At 49.3% G+C, this 13,654-nt stretch overlaps 1 long non-coding RNA gene across 1 annotated transcript; it reads right to left on the bottom strand.

Annotated features, from left to right (window-relative positions):
• Positions 1-764: 764 nt before the first annotated feature.
• Positions 765-12,050, bottom strand: LOC143183784 (uncharacterized). The gene is made up of 2 exons (XR_013002665.1): positions 11,905-12,050; positions 765-1,379 (listed from the first exon to the last, which is right to left on the bottom strand). It is a non-coding gene; the product is annotated as an uncharacterized LOC143183784 (long non-coding RNA).
• Positions 12,051-13,654: the final 1,604 nt, after the last annotated feature.

Below are 13,654 nucleotides of genomic sequence, written 5' to 3'. Positions count from 1 at the left end.
CAAATCAGCAATTGCTGTTTGAAAGGCTGAGAGTTAGCCAATGGGAGAGGGTAACGTAGCTTCTGGGATGGAACGTTCCCCTACTCTGTTCTTAACATATAAGGAAAGTTTCGTGAACAATTTCGATCACTGATCGAGACTTTAACAATCATTGACAAAATGTTTCTCCTACCCCAAATACAACGTGTACAATTGTTCTAACAAAGACTTATCAGATTAGATGCGTAGAGTTCATAAAGTCATAGCGATGACTCTTCACATTTTGTACAATCGATTCGAAGGCAGGTCACCAGCGAGTCGATTCGCATGTTCGAAAACAATCTCATCGATTGCAATTATGGTCGCGATAGCGCAGCGGAGGGACAGGTGTATCTATTTTTACAACGACCGTGTTCGCGCCTCGTAACGGCTCTGCTCGCGACGGCTAGTATACTGGTAGCGGATAATTGCTGTGTAACAGGCAACGATATAGTGGCAGTAGCAGTAACATACGGAAAACAACGAAATTCCTATTGAATTCGCCAAACGCGTCTGGTATCTTTGCGCAGGTGAAAGCGCGCGGTATTTATCCTCGTCGCTTCCAACTGCCTCTGTGATCGGTTCAATTGCTGGCGCGTTTATATTCGCATACAAACTCGCTAATTAAATCTTCGGAAACACAGTTGTTCCGTTTCTTCTCTTACGTCAGCTTCGATTATCCAATTCCTCCATCCTCGATACGAAAACTAAAGCTACCCAATCTCGATGGGCAACTGTGGCAATTCCTCCGTGAGTCATGGCGCAAAACTCGACCGAGCGTTCAGCGAATCCAACGTCCGGGTGTATGTACAAAATGTGAACGTGTGCTTTTTGCAGTAACCAAGTAACTATCGGAGAGTAACGACAACGGGTACAGCGTGTCCCAGCAGTAGCAAAACGGGGACGTAGAAGTTCGCGCGTGGTCGTCTAGGATCCTTTGTCCGCACCAACGTTCTTAACGCGTGCACATTATGGAAACTCATAACGATGCTCCCCTAACGTAACGATTTAAATAGTAAAAAAAAAAAAGAAAGAAAAAAAAATAGTAACATCTCGAGCCCCTTAGGGGAGGGGTGGCTTGATGGACGCGCGTCGAACGTGAACAACCCTGCAGCGGACCGTCGCGCGCAAATTGTCGACGGCTCTTCTAGTCTTCGCGCCCTGTCCCTTCGATGGTCGCCGAGGCTCTTGTCCTGGGCGAACGAAGGGCAGCGAGCGACTAGGCGTGACTGATGTCCATGGCAGTGCGAAACTTCCGGTTCTCGGGTTCCTCCTTGCTTCTCGAGGGGCGTGGATCGCAGGCGCGAGCTTGCGGAACGATCCGGATTCCTCGGACGGCAGTGAAGTTGTTGCTGGTCTGTCTGGAAAAGAGGAGAAAATCGCGTCAGTTCTGGCTACTCGATAGTGGCATCCTGATAGTTGCAGAATCTCGCTTGTTGCGATACGACGAGAAGGCACGATTACTTAGCAGCTGGGATGAGGGGAGCAAAAAGTGGCAGTAAAAGGAAGATTACTTTAAGATTTGAATCTTAAAGCAGTTGATTGGTTTCCTCCGTGATTACGTAAATCTTGGTAGTTGCACTATTTACAGCAGCGTGCTTTTATAACGATTGAGATCTTACTGTGTGTTGGTCGTTGAAAGAAAAGTATGTTGATTTCAAGGGGGAACGAATGTCTTCGGATGAGCGAACCTGCTTCGCGCGAAAGGGAGCTTGACAGGTACGCTCGTAAAATTACGAACGCGGTGAGAGTGGTCTCAGGGTGTCAAGAGGGCGCAGTGGGTGGGGTGGAGTGGTAGAACGTGGAGGAGGGAAAGGGGCACAGTAGCGGAATATCCTGATCCTAGCGAAGGCCGTCTGGTGCATTCTAAGCAGGCAAAAACTGCATAGGAAACCACACCCTGGCTATAGAGCTCAGTATCCTCAGGGACGCGCGAGTTCCACTTCAGCTTGACCTCAATGACCTCTCAATTGTGTTTATGCAAGAATTTCATCGATTGTCATTCGTATGACTGACACAGGGAACAATTCCAGTAGCATTCCTCAAGTCTGTATCAACAAGTAACTCTGTAAGTGAAACTCTGAAAAAAATTATTCGATCTAATATCCTACGTAGACAAATGCGAAAATATTCTTCAAGTACCGATCTAACCATGCAGGAAAATCTTATTAAAGCGAACTAACTTGGTCGAGGACAACGACTATTCCTGCACCTTGCATATTTCCTTGTACCTAAAACTCATTCTAGCACACGACAAGACCCATGTAACAGAACGAGTACAAAAGAAATTGAATCTACACGCAAGCGCGCAATTTAAAAGCAACGGTGGGCGAGTTTACAATGAAATATCGACTCGTTTCGAAATAAGACGAACGATAAAGTATGCGCGCGCGTGCACAGGGATGCAGAACGGACAGGCGAGTGACGCGTGGTATTGGCTACCTACGAGCTACCTACTTCACCCACCTACCCAACAACCTAGTTGTCTGGCCCGACTGTTTGCTAGGTGTACGCTTTATCGCTAATCGATATAATATATCTTCCAGCGGCGGGGCGGGATCGAACAACGCGAACCGTGTCGATCGGCCTTCGCGACGATTTCGCCGAGGTCGCCTCGATCCTTTTTGCCCTCCCGATTAGTGAAAGAGAATTCCTGGAAACAGCCAGGAGGAAGTGACGAACGTCGTGAGTAATCCCTCTTGCGAGACTTTTCGCCGGAGGCGACTAGAGATCGATCGAAGAAGAGGAATCAGGAAGGAAGGCGTCACGGTTGAACGTCGATGAGTGATCTTGCGCAGGAATTCTCGTGTTTTTGCCACGATCTCCATCACCGATACCATAGAATGGAACAGAGTCCGCGAGATCCTGCGAACGAGCCCCGACGATCGTTCATCCTGGCTCAGGGGCAGGACAGAAAAAGGATACGAGGGAGAATCGATCCGAGGAGAAAGGTTTCACTTGCGTTTTCGTTCAGGAACCTCTGTGGACCACGTCCACCCGAAAACGGTACATGGATCACTTTCTGTCCCCCGCGCGAGAAAGCGAAGAGAAAACATCCGAGGTCCCCTCGGATGAGCCTAGGCCAAGATCGTTTCACGACGACAGAAAACGAGAGGAGGATGATCACTCTCTCCCTCCTTCGCGCGCGGTCTGCATCGATGCGCGCGTGTAAGTGCATCGGTGCGGGTGTAGCAGTGCGAGGGAGGGTCTGGGGAGAACGCGAGGAACGAATGGCCAGGGTCCAGGGGAAAAATAAAACTAGGCAGACCAGAGGAGTCCGTTAGACCGCGTCTCGCTTCCTCTGCTCGAGTCTTCTCTCTTACGAGAGGGAGTATGCAGGTCGAAGGAGGAACAGGAGAGAGAAGACCTAACCTAAGCCATCAGGAGAGCCCGTGCTCCGGACACGGCGCTACAGTTCGCCCCTGAACTTGGTTCTCCGTCTTGCCCACACGACGTTGACCCACTTCCATGGCCTACCCGATATCTCTCGACCGTTCTAGACCCCGCGAATACCGATTTTCCCGCTCTCCTACTCCGCGCACCGGCCTCCAGCGATTGCATTTCACTGGCCCAGATACGACGATCAACGTTGGGTATACGTTGCGACCGACCTGCTCGATCGAGATCGTTCGCTGCGCTATAGGACGTCTCGATCCGCGACTTTTTCTTGCTGCGTTCCACTCGATCTTTCTCCAGGCGTAAACACCGACAATGGGGCCAGAAACGGGCGACACTAAATTCGTTGATGATGCTGGGACTCGGAGATCGCGGCTCGGTGACGCTACGAGGAAAATATGCGACGAAAGAACCTAGGTGGACTCCAGTGGCGCCCAGTTTAGAGATACATACTTGATGACAATCTGGGCATTGTTGTCCGAGGTCTGCTCAGGTCTAACCACCGCGACAGCTAGATCTGAATGTAGCTCGACGATATCTTATCCACATGTACGATCTCATTTTTTCCTGTATCACCGTGTACCGTGATTAGACGAAGAATGACAGACCTGTTTGCTGAATGTCCGCGCCCCAGTACTTCAAATTTCCTAATTAATAAACTGCAACGTCGCGAAGTTAGCCAGGGAGACCTAGCAGCTATTAGATCAGTCGTCTCAGTGACAGCGGTTAAGCAAAGGCTAACGAGAATCTAATGAACCTCCGACAAGCGAGATAACGCCAGATGTTAGCATTATCGACGTTCGATCTAGAGCAACTAATCTTGTGTTCAATTAACATTCAATGTATCTCGAATCAAGCTAGACTAGATTCTGTCGCGGCCGGTGCTCGAAGGTGTCCACCGAATCAAGGCCCAGCGGGCCTTCGACGCGGGGCCCAGGACGCGGGTCGGGTCCTGGATACAGAGCCGGTTACAATCGTTGGCGAGTATAATATTCATCAAGCTGTTTGCATATTCAAACACGAGGAAGTGCGCGTGCGTACGCGACGATGAATCTCGCGTTCCAACGTGACACCTCGATCTCCTTGGGCCTTATCTGCCGCCTGAATTTCCTGCTGGGCTGAACGATCGAGGTGGCCTGTCTCATATATTATTATTAGAGCGGCGTCTCGGGGGCGTTATCCGTTATCTCGAGTGGTTATCTCGCATAGACGACGAGTTGAGCGAGACCCGCGATAATGAGCCGTGCACGCGCGCGCTGTCTATTTTCTCTTTCCCTCTGTCGGATGTCGGGCATCGGGAGAGGGCTGGTCAACCTGTGCCCGGTTCAGACGCGGCAATGCACAAGTACCGGGATAATCGTTAGTTTATATAACAAGTCATTTCCCGCGGCCACGTGATTTTCTCGTCAAGGCGATCCGCTCACCACCACACGCTGCCACGCCGACACGCCGCTACCTCTCTGCCACCATAGGTCACCACCGCCACGCGATCAGCCTCGTACAACCACCGCTGTTCGTCCTTCGAGAACGCTGCGACCAGATTCCTTCGAAATTCTCCTGGCAGGCCAGTTCGAGGCGATCTGAAGAACTCGCCTGTCCTGGGGCCAGAACTTTATAGGGAAACTGGGGGAGGATCTTGCGCGGATGAGTCACGTAGAATTGGGTAGGAAGATTTCACAACCGGTCCAGAAGAGATTCTTGCTGTTACTGCGAAGTGGTAAACAAGGCTGTCTTTTGGGTCTCGAGGTACGGAGTGCGCGTGGAGCTTGACAACGGTGAGAAAGAACTGAAGAAGAATGGAGGTGTTCATTTTTACGACCGATTGCGTGGGACTAGCCTCCGTGTGTAGGATTACGGTTTTCATTTAGTAATAAACTAGCTTCTCTTCTGATGAACTAGCTGCGATTCCATTGGGAGAATTTGCAAGACGAGAAATAGGTACATACTGTGGTCCATATTCTGGGCTTGTTGGATTCTGTTCGTACACTTTAGAGACATCTTATTAAAAGATCATATTTGTTACGATACTGTTTCTCATTTGGTAATTATTCAACGTGGACCTTCGTTAAATCTTAAATCTCTACTGTGCTAATAGAATCTACCGAATGAGTAAATCAAATCAGATTCTGAATGGTTTACAGTTAATAGTCGCTGTTTAACTTCCTAGACGCTTAACTAGGACTGCTTACGTGAAGACTGCATGACAAACGACTTCTACTTTGCGCAGGTGTGACAAAAGTATGTCGCGACAATATCCGGCTCCGCGACTGCTAAACACTAACTGTCGCTTATAATAACTGAAATCTGTGGGAAGCATCAAACTAATCAATAATATCTCCTGCTTGTCCTCATCCTCAGTTCCTTACAAGAAGCCTCAAAAACTGAACGATACCAAAAATATCAGACTGCCCTATAAATCCCGATCCCTCGTGACACTTCTAATCCACACTCGAGTACCCCAAAATCCACCAGTACCTCGAACCTTCTCTCAGCATCGAGGAAGCAGCTCGACAAACGTCATTCGAAATCAGTATCAAGATGCATCGATTCCGTGCTCGTAGGTGTTGCGAGAGACCGATGCATTCCATAGACCGCCGGTAATGGAACGCTAAAGAAGCTGCTGCTCGAGGCTCGTGCTCCTCGTGGAACGATGGAAACGTTGAAGGAGGGAAAAAGATCGAGCCAAGTGTCTGGAGGGTGCGGAGAGGCTCCTCTCAATGGGGAGAGCGAGATGACAGAGGAACGAGCAAGAGGGATGGAAAGAAAGGAGTCGATTTGATAAACAGAGAGAAGAGAGGAGGAATAAAGATAGGAGGAGAGAAAGAGAGGGAGAGTGGAGGCAAAGGTGGTCTTACCGGCGTAAATGCCACTGGTTGGCATTATGCCGCTTGCCTGGCCAGACCTTCGATGCATCGAACACATCCCGAGATGCTGGCGGATGATGATTGCCCCGGCTGTAATCGCGATATCGTTCGTCTATGCGCGAAGAGAGGACGCTCACCCGACCACGAGGGAATTTCGTGTTGCGCTACGACGGCCCTGGCCCATTTACCCCTGGCAGGCTACGATATTGGCCTTTGCGAGCGGCTCCGAGCTTTTCCCTCCCTCCTCCCCTTTTCGCCACCCACGTCAGTCGAAAGGTCGACCGAGAGAAGATCTCGCAGCTCGTCTCGAGTTCGCGAATCTCCATTTGCATGTACTCACGATAGGATAAAAAAAGAACGATGACACTTCGACTAGAATAGAAAACCGAGGCAAGAAGCCCGATGGACGTTATTCATCCTGGAAGCCACGTCAAATTAACCTTCCACGTCGGACGCAGTAGACCTCGAGCGCGATTTGACGTAATCGACTCGCGAACGGATCATAATCGAGGCAAAAGGAATCGTGGCGGTACAAGGACAGCCGGTGAAGCGGCGAGGCGCGTTAGCGAGCTCGTTAGGGAGCTGCCAGGGCTTTTCGAGCCGATGGACACGACGAAGTGCAAGGAAGCGGACGGAGAGGGTCCGTAGGAATCCGTGGAATGTCGAATTAAATTCTGGTTCGGTCCACTCGGCCACGAGCTAGGACAGTCGCTCGTCGCGTTATTCTAGGCGGGTATACCACGACGAGAGGAGGCTGGCGCGGGAACCAGGAGTACGGCGAGGCTCCTATGGTCGGTGGACCACGAAGGAGAGGTGAACGAACCTCCGAATCTCCTGGCCGAGCGACAGAGATGAGGGACACGGAGAAAAGTAGGAGAAGCGTGGAAAAAGGGAAGAAAAAAAGAGTGGACACGATTGGGTAGAAGATCGAGCAGGACTATATCTCGACTAGGCTCTAGAGTGGATAAAAAAGAGGAAGGCTGAAAAACGGACAGGGTGGAGAGAATGTCGGCCTCGCAGGACCAGAGAACAGACCAGCGCGTATCTCCTCTTTGTGAGCCAGGAGCGAGCGCTGAATCGTTCTTGCCGTTTCGCTTCGCGGGATTATCGCGATTCAACGATCTCCGCGCGGTATTAATTGTACGCGGCGGCTATTAGGCTGTTATTATGCCACTTTGTGTCACAATGTAGCCACTTCGCGAGCCTCGAGAAAAATCGATGACGAAAACGACGGGACAGTGGGGGGAATCGCGAACGAGCAAAAAGCGTCGGCGGTAGACGTTTAAAAAGTTTCTACTATACGATACGCGCTCGACGGATTGAAACGCGACGATGGCGTTCAAGGACAAAGCTTCGCTGCTCCTTTTTGCTGGAGAGACAAAGACGATAAATAGTGGGGTTCTTGCAAAATCGTCTCGGCGAAAAGTTCGCTGGCGGAAGGAATGTGGAGCGAGAGGCGACGATCCGACGTTGTCACGAGTTTTATGCAAACACGTGTTCACGTTCGCGTCCTCGCTCACAAAACGGTCAATAAATCATAAATCGGTAAAAAAGACGGACATAAAACGATTAATTTCCGCATGGAATATTAGAATAATTAGAAGCGTGATGAATACAGTTTGATGATGTTTCAGAGAATTACAGATCTGAAAATGTATACAGGAACAATTTGCAGGATGAATTTTTCGACGAATCGTTTATGGATCCTCCTAGAAAACTTTCCCTTTTGCAATTTTATGTTAAGACTTGATACGTCATGGAGGCCATCAAGATTGGAGTGAGACTAAAAAAGCGTAATAGCAAGTTATTGAATTCTTTGCATTAATTGTATCAGATTACAACAATTGTGAAACCGTTTGCAGAAAGAATTACCTTCACACTTCGTGAATTGTACTAAACCCTCACTTTCTATTCTTCTACTTACTGAAAACAGAGAACCACTACATGGTTACTAAAAAATTTATCTAATTGTAAATTCTAAATCAAACCTGATGCAAATTGAATTCACGAAGCTTCCAGAATGACTTCAGAAGAGGAAGTTAACCACAATTATTCGAGAGGAATTTATACAGTACGTATACGGGCAGATTTAGAAGACTCAGTATAAAATTCAATTACCCGCTTTTAGACCTCTCTTGAATGAAAAAGTTGGGACAAAAATAACATAGGATCAAGTACCCACAAGTAGTATATATCATTATCAACAGTATTATCAGTAGACGTTACGTAACCCAAAATCATATGGAAATACATTACAAATTACAGATTCAATGAAATGCTAATCGCCATCTCCTTGATGAACCGTCGAAGATAGGGCTCATGTTTATTTCAACTTTTCAGCACAAAATGATCTCGAGATCGCGCAGTTAAGCTAGATATGCATCCCGCTGCATCCGCCTATATCTGCAGAAAAAGCTTTATCGATTTAGCGCTCTGCAGCCCACGAAGGGGGCCCACCATCGACTAGGGGAGGCGGGCGAAGGTGGGGACGTCGCTGGCCCAGCCAAATAAAGTCAAGCTTTAGTTTTTCGCTCGGCGCGTGGAACGCGTGACGAGCGTGTGCGCTACGTAGGCCGAGGAACTTCGGGTCGGACGATGTCCGAACACGTAACCAAATTCAAATCCGGAGGCGCCATTGTTATGCGAGCTGCATCGGTTCAGATGCCTGGCTGCCAAAATCTGCGCGCGCGAGCTCAACTCTCGATAGCATCGCGACGCCGCGGAACGAACGAGTGTCTCACAGCATTATCGATATCGTTTCGATTCACGACCAGATCCCTGTCGAATCCCTCCAACAGAGACACGAGATTCCATCGAGTTTATTATCCACCGTTCGTCTACAGAATTTCGTTAAAATCGCGCGGCTCCGGGGGGGAACGAGCGACACGGAGGAAAGAAGGGATGAAGGAATGCGCGAATATACGCGAGAGAGCAAGAGAGAAACGATTGGCATGCAGGTCGCGCGGTATGTTGTCCTAGGTCACGCGTAATCCCGCTCTCTCCTTCTCTCCTTCTCTCTTTCTTTCTCTCTCTTCGTTCCTCTCTCAGACCGCCTCTCCCTCATCTCACGATACGAGAGGACGGATGCAATCTACCGTAGCTGTCGTCTTTCCGTCATCCTCGTAATAAGATCGTGCGGTCTCGCGCGGAGGCTCGTCGCGGATCGTCGATGCTGGTGATTTACGAGCGATCGTCGCGGATTTCAATGGGTTCTGACGGTGTTCGTTGGCTTTTGTTAAACACGCCGGACGAATATCGATTAGAGGCGAGCGTGAGCGCGCCGCCGCGAGCGCGACGATAAAAATGATTGTGCGAAATAAAAGAACGCCATTCGCGGCTCCTCCGTGGCGAACAACCGCCGATACGTGAATGGTTTTCGTGAAAGTTTCGTGGGCCCCCCTCTGGAGGAACACGATCTCGAGGGGGAGGAGGCGGGCTTTCGAGGGTCCCTTTCGAGAGATTTTCGCGGAGATTTTCCTCGCGAAACTGACGACACCGTCGCCGAGGAAGAGGAACACAGGGGGGGCCCCGACAGCGAGCGAGCGGAGAGGCGAGCCGAGCGAGCGTACGGAGGAAGGAGCGAAGCAACGATCGCTTATTCCTGACGAAGAGGGCCCGATCGTCGGCGCGCGCGCAACCGGGACGGTGAATGCCCAAAACTCAGCTGGTGTCAATGAACTCGGCCATGTGAGGAGTCGGACGAGGCCTCCTCGGCTTATACTCACTATCGGGGTCTTGTCTTTCCCATGAAACCGAGACTAATTTCGTGACTTTGCGAAAGCCCCCGGCGACCGGGAATCGCTCTGGGATTTCCTTCATTGCGAGCTTTCTGCTTCCTGTGTCGATTTTTTAAAATAACCAAATAATTTCTATGGCGACGAGGAAGTAGATGGAAAAAGGCTGAATAATCTATTTTGCTATCGTTAGGGGAAAAGTAGTTCTATAGAACGTTGGAATATTGAAAAAGAAAGTGATTTTGTTTTTAAAGGAATTGTAGATTAGTGTTTTGGAAATATACTTGCAACTTTTTATTAATAGGCTTCTTATGACAGAGTATTTGTAATATACTTGGAAATGGAGCTTCAACTCGTTTAATGAATTTTAAATTCCAGGTTATAATATCCTATACATTTAAATCGTTAATTAATATCGAAAGTGAAATTTTTCGCTCTCTATTAAGATATCTGCACAATCATGACAAACGACGTTTTATGGCTATTTACATATATTCTACATTAAACGACGCGGAAATGTATCCAAAATGCTAGCAGATTGGTATTTCAAAGTTGAAATTATAATGAGTCTGACGTGATCCTTGACTTTCCATCTGTTACTCGCCAGAATATTGATAAGGTCACGTTGAAAAGAATCATTCTAGGAATATTTCAATTAATTCCATATTCTAGATATACAACAAGAGGTGCAAAAATCCAGAATATATCTACATTAATATTCAACATCAAAACACTGACTTCACCAAACACACAAAAATTCCTGTTTCTTCGCGTTATAATCCCTATAAATCTCTTCCCTCCATAAAAAAAGATGCATACCTTTCAACGTGTTCAAAATTCCCAAAAAATCAACCCTAAACAGTACTAAGTACATAAAAGCTCACGAAAGCGTTTCCCAATTATGCGCTCCATCGACGAGTTCATTCGTCAAGGTGAACGTTCTAAGCCGCCTGACGGGGACACCTGTTCGAAGAGAATCAACGAAGGAAGTCGCGTTGTCAGCGCGGCCTCGAACAACGAATTCGCGTACGCTCGCCAAGGAACCAAGCAAAACTCGATTCGCGAATACCGCGATCCTGAAGACACGGGAAACGACGCGGTTCAAACATGTGACGTAATGCCGAGAAATCAAGAAATCAAGCTTCTCCCCTCTCCTCACCACATGTAAGTTCATTTTTAACCGGCTCTCTCTCTCTCTCTCTCTCTCTCTCTCTCTCTCTCTGTCTCCCCCTTTTCCTCTCCCTCCGCGTCTTTTTGAGTCGCCGGTCACGCGCGGGTCAGCGAATCTTCGAAGAGGAATCCTCCCTTCTTTCGCGAGCTGGAAGCGCGAGCACCGCTGCCACGCCGAACAAGGTAGAGGTGGAGGTGTCCCGATGGGGGAGACAGGGAGGTGGGAGAGGGTTGACCGCCGAAAGAGAGATCCATGTAGTCGCGATCCCATCGCGAAGAGAGATCGCGAGGATCCCACCGACCACCACCATCTGTCGATCCAGCGATCACGTGGGATAGACTGTATTCAGTTCGAAACGAATTCGGTCCACGAGTCGTTCGCGGAGATTTCAGGAAGCTGAGAAAGGGATCGGGACCGGTTGGAGCGTTGATCGTGTCTCTAGAAAGAATTCGGCTGCCATATGTCGGAGCGTGTTACGTAAGAGAGGAGGAACAGGTGGTTTCAGCAAAAGGTGAACCTGTTTCGATCGACGGCGGGGAAAAATCGCGGCGACGAACCCGTCGCAGATTACTCGCGGCGATAAGTCGAGGGCGAGGCGAAAGAAGAGGGAACGGGAATAGGGGACGCGTTGAATTCCGCGATCGATGAGCCGGTCAGAGACGTCAGAGAGGAAAGGCTGCTCTATAAATACACGGCGGGAACGAGCAATTAACGTACTCACCTCTTAGGTGCAGGCAGTGACAGTCTCGAGCGCTTCATTGATGAATCTCATCCATCGCGAGCAACCGATGTCTCCCCTTCCGTATGTGGATGCTCCATACCCATCTCCTCAAATTCGAGGACGAGGTCTCCTCTCTTCCCCTCACGCGTCCCATCGTCGCTCCAACGACGTCGTCGTCGTGTTCATTGGTCCTTCCTGGATGAACCAGTGGCTCGATCGAGCTTCAATACTGGCCGGTGGGGTCGAGGCCCGTGCTGGCTGCCATGTCGCGACCTTGAGGTATCTCGGCTCTATTACTTCCTCGTTTCTTCCGGAATTCTCTCCTCGACCTACCGCCACTTCCCTCAGTACTGACCGGTCGGATCGAGTCCAGCCATGGTTGCTTCCAATCTGACTGTATATACAAATTAAACTAGACACCAACAAACTGGCAGGCACAGGTCGCGAGTACGGTTACGAGTCCTGTCCCTCAACGATCGTTGCTTCCAGGTCTGGTCTCAGTAGAGCCCGGTGGGGTCCAGTCCAGCTGCCATGATGTCAACGTGGGTAATTAAAAAAAAAAAAAAAAAATAGAAAAGAAGATTCCTGAATCGTCTAATAGGCTTCTGGGAAACAGATGTGTTCTGTTCAGTACAGTCCAGTAGGGTCCAACTGAAGAGCCATATCTTCCCTCCCCAGAAATCCAGGTGAATATTCAGTCGTGTCTTCGAGCCTCGATACACGACCCACGATGCGAATCGGCGAAATCAGCGGCTGATTGCTCTTCGACTCGGGTACACCGCGGTCAGGGCGACCGAGTTCCTCGGTGCTAGCACTTCGCGACAGAAACTCCGCGAACCAGGTGAAACCGCGGGTGCGTTCGTGGTCTGCGTCGCGAATCGAGCGATCCTATCGAGAACCGGTGCCGAAAAACGTATCGATCGAACGAGAGTATATCTCTGTACGTCTACGAATGTACGACACGAACTCGTGAAAAAAACGGAATGGCTGCTGTGTGCGTGACCGTGCCCCACAGAGCTCTGACAGCTCCACGGCGAGTGGCCTCGCTTAAGTCTCGGCTGGCCCCCACTTGCTCGACCGGGGGCGACGCTGATTGGTCGACGCCACCGGCTACACCGGCAATCGGCACTCCGATCAAGCTTTCGGAAAATTTCCCCCGATATATCGTCCGTCCGGACGAGCCCAACCCCCACGAGTCGACAGACCCAGGGGCCCGCTACGTGGGGAGGAAAGTGGGATTCGTTGGTCACTCGAGGAAGGGAGACACTTCCGACACACGACGCGAATGAGGCCCCTTCTCGGGGTTCACAGACGAATATTTCGGCTCCCCGTCTTGGAGGGGGCACTCTTGGGGCGACTATTTACCCTTTCGTCGCGACGAGGTTTAAAAAGATCACTGTACGTTTGCAACTCTGCAATGCGATTTAAGTAGCTGCTGATCTTTTTTTAGACACGTCATGGGTTATTTGGAAGAGTGTTGGAAATTTGTCTTACGTAGCAAAGAAAATGGAACTGTGGGGGGATCTTTTGTATCTATGTAATGTCGTTATTTATCTGTTACCACATTATGTGTGAAAGGTACAGGATTTATATTTATCTACCATTTCTTAAATTACGTGTCATAATTAAATTTGCCCCCTGCAGTAGTAACACTCGATTAAGAATTAGGGTTTCATTTTGTTCCATTTTGAATAGATGGAAAGCGTTCTAATTCATTAGTTTCATGAAACCTACTTTTGTGAATAAATTA

The sequence above is a fragment of the Calliopsis andreniformis genome, chromosome 9, assembly GCF_051401765.1.
Source record: "Calliopsis andreniformis isolate RMS-2024a chromosome 9, iyCalAndr_principal, whole genome shotgun sequence".
In the NCBI taxonomy this organism is placed as follows: domain Eukaryota; kingdom Metazoa; phylum Arthropoda; class Insecta; order Hymenoptera; family Andrenidae; genus Calliopsis; species Calliopsis andreniformis.
Note: the sequence above shows the minus strand (reverse complement) of the source record. Positions and strands in the feature narration are given on the sequence as shown.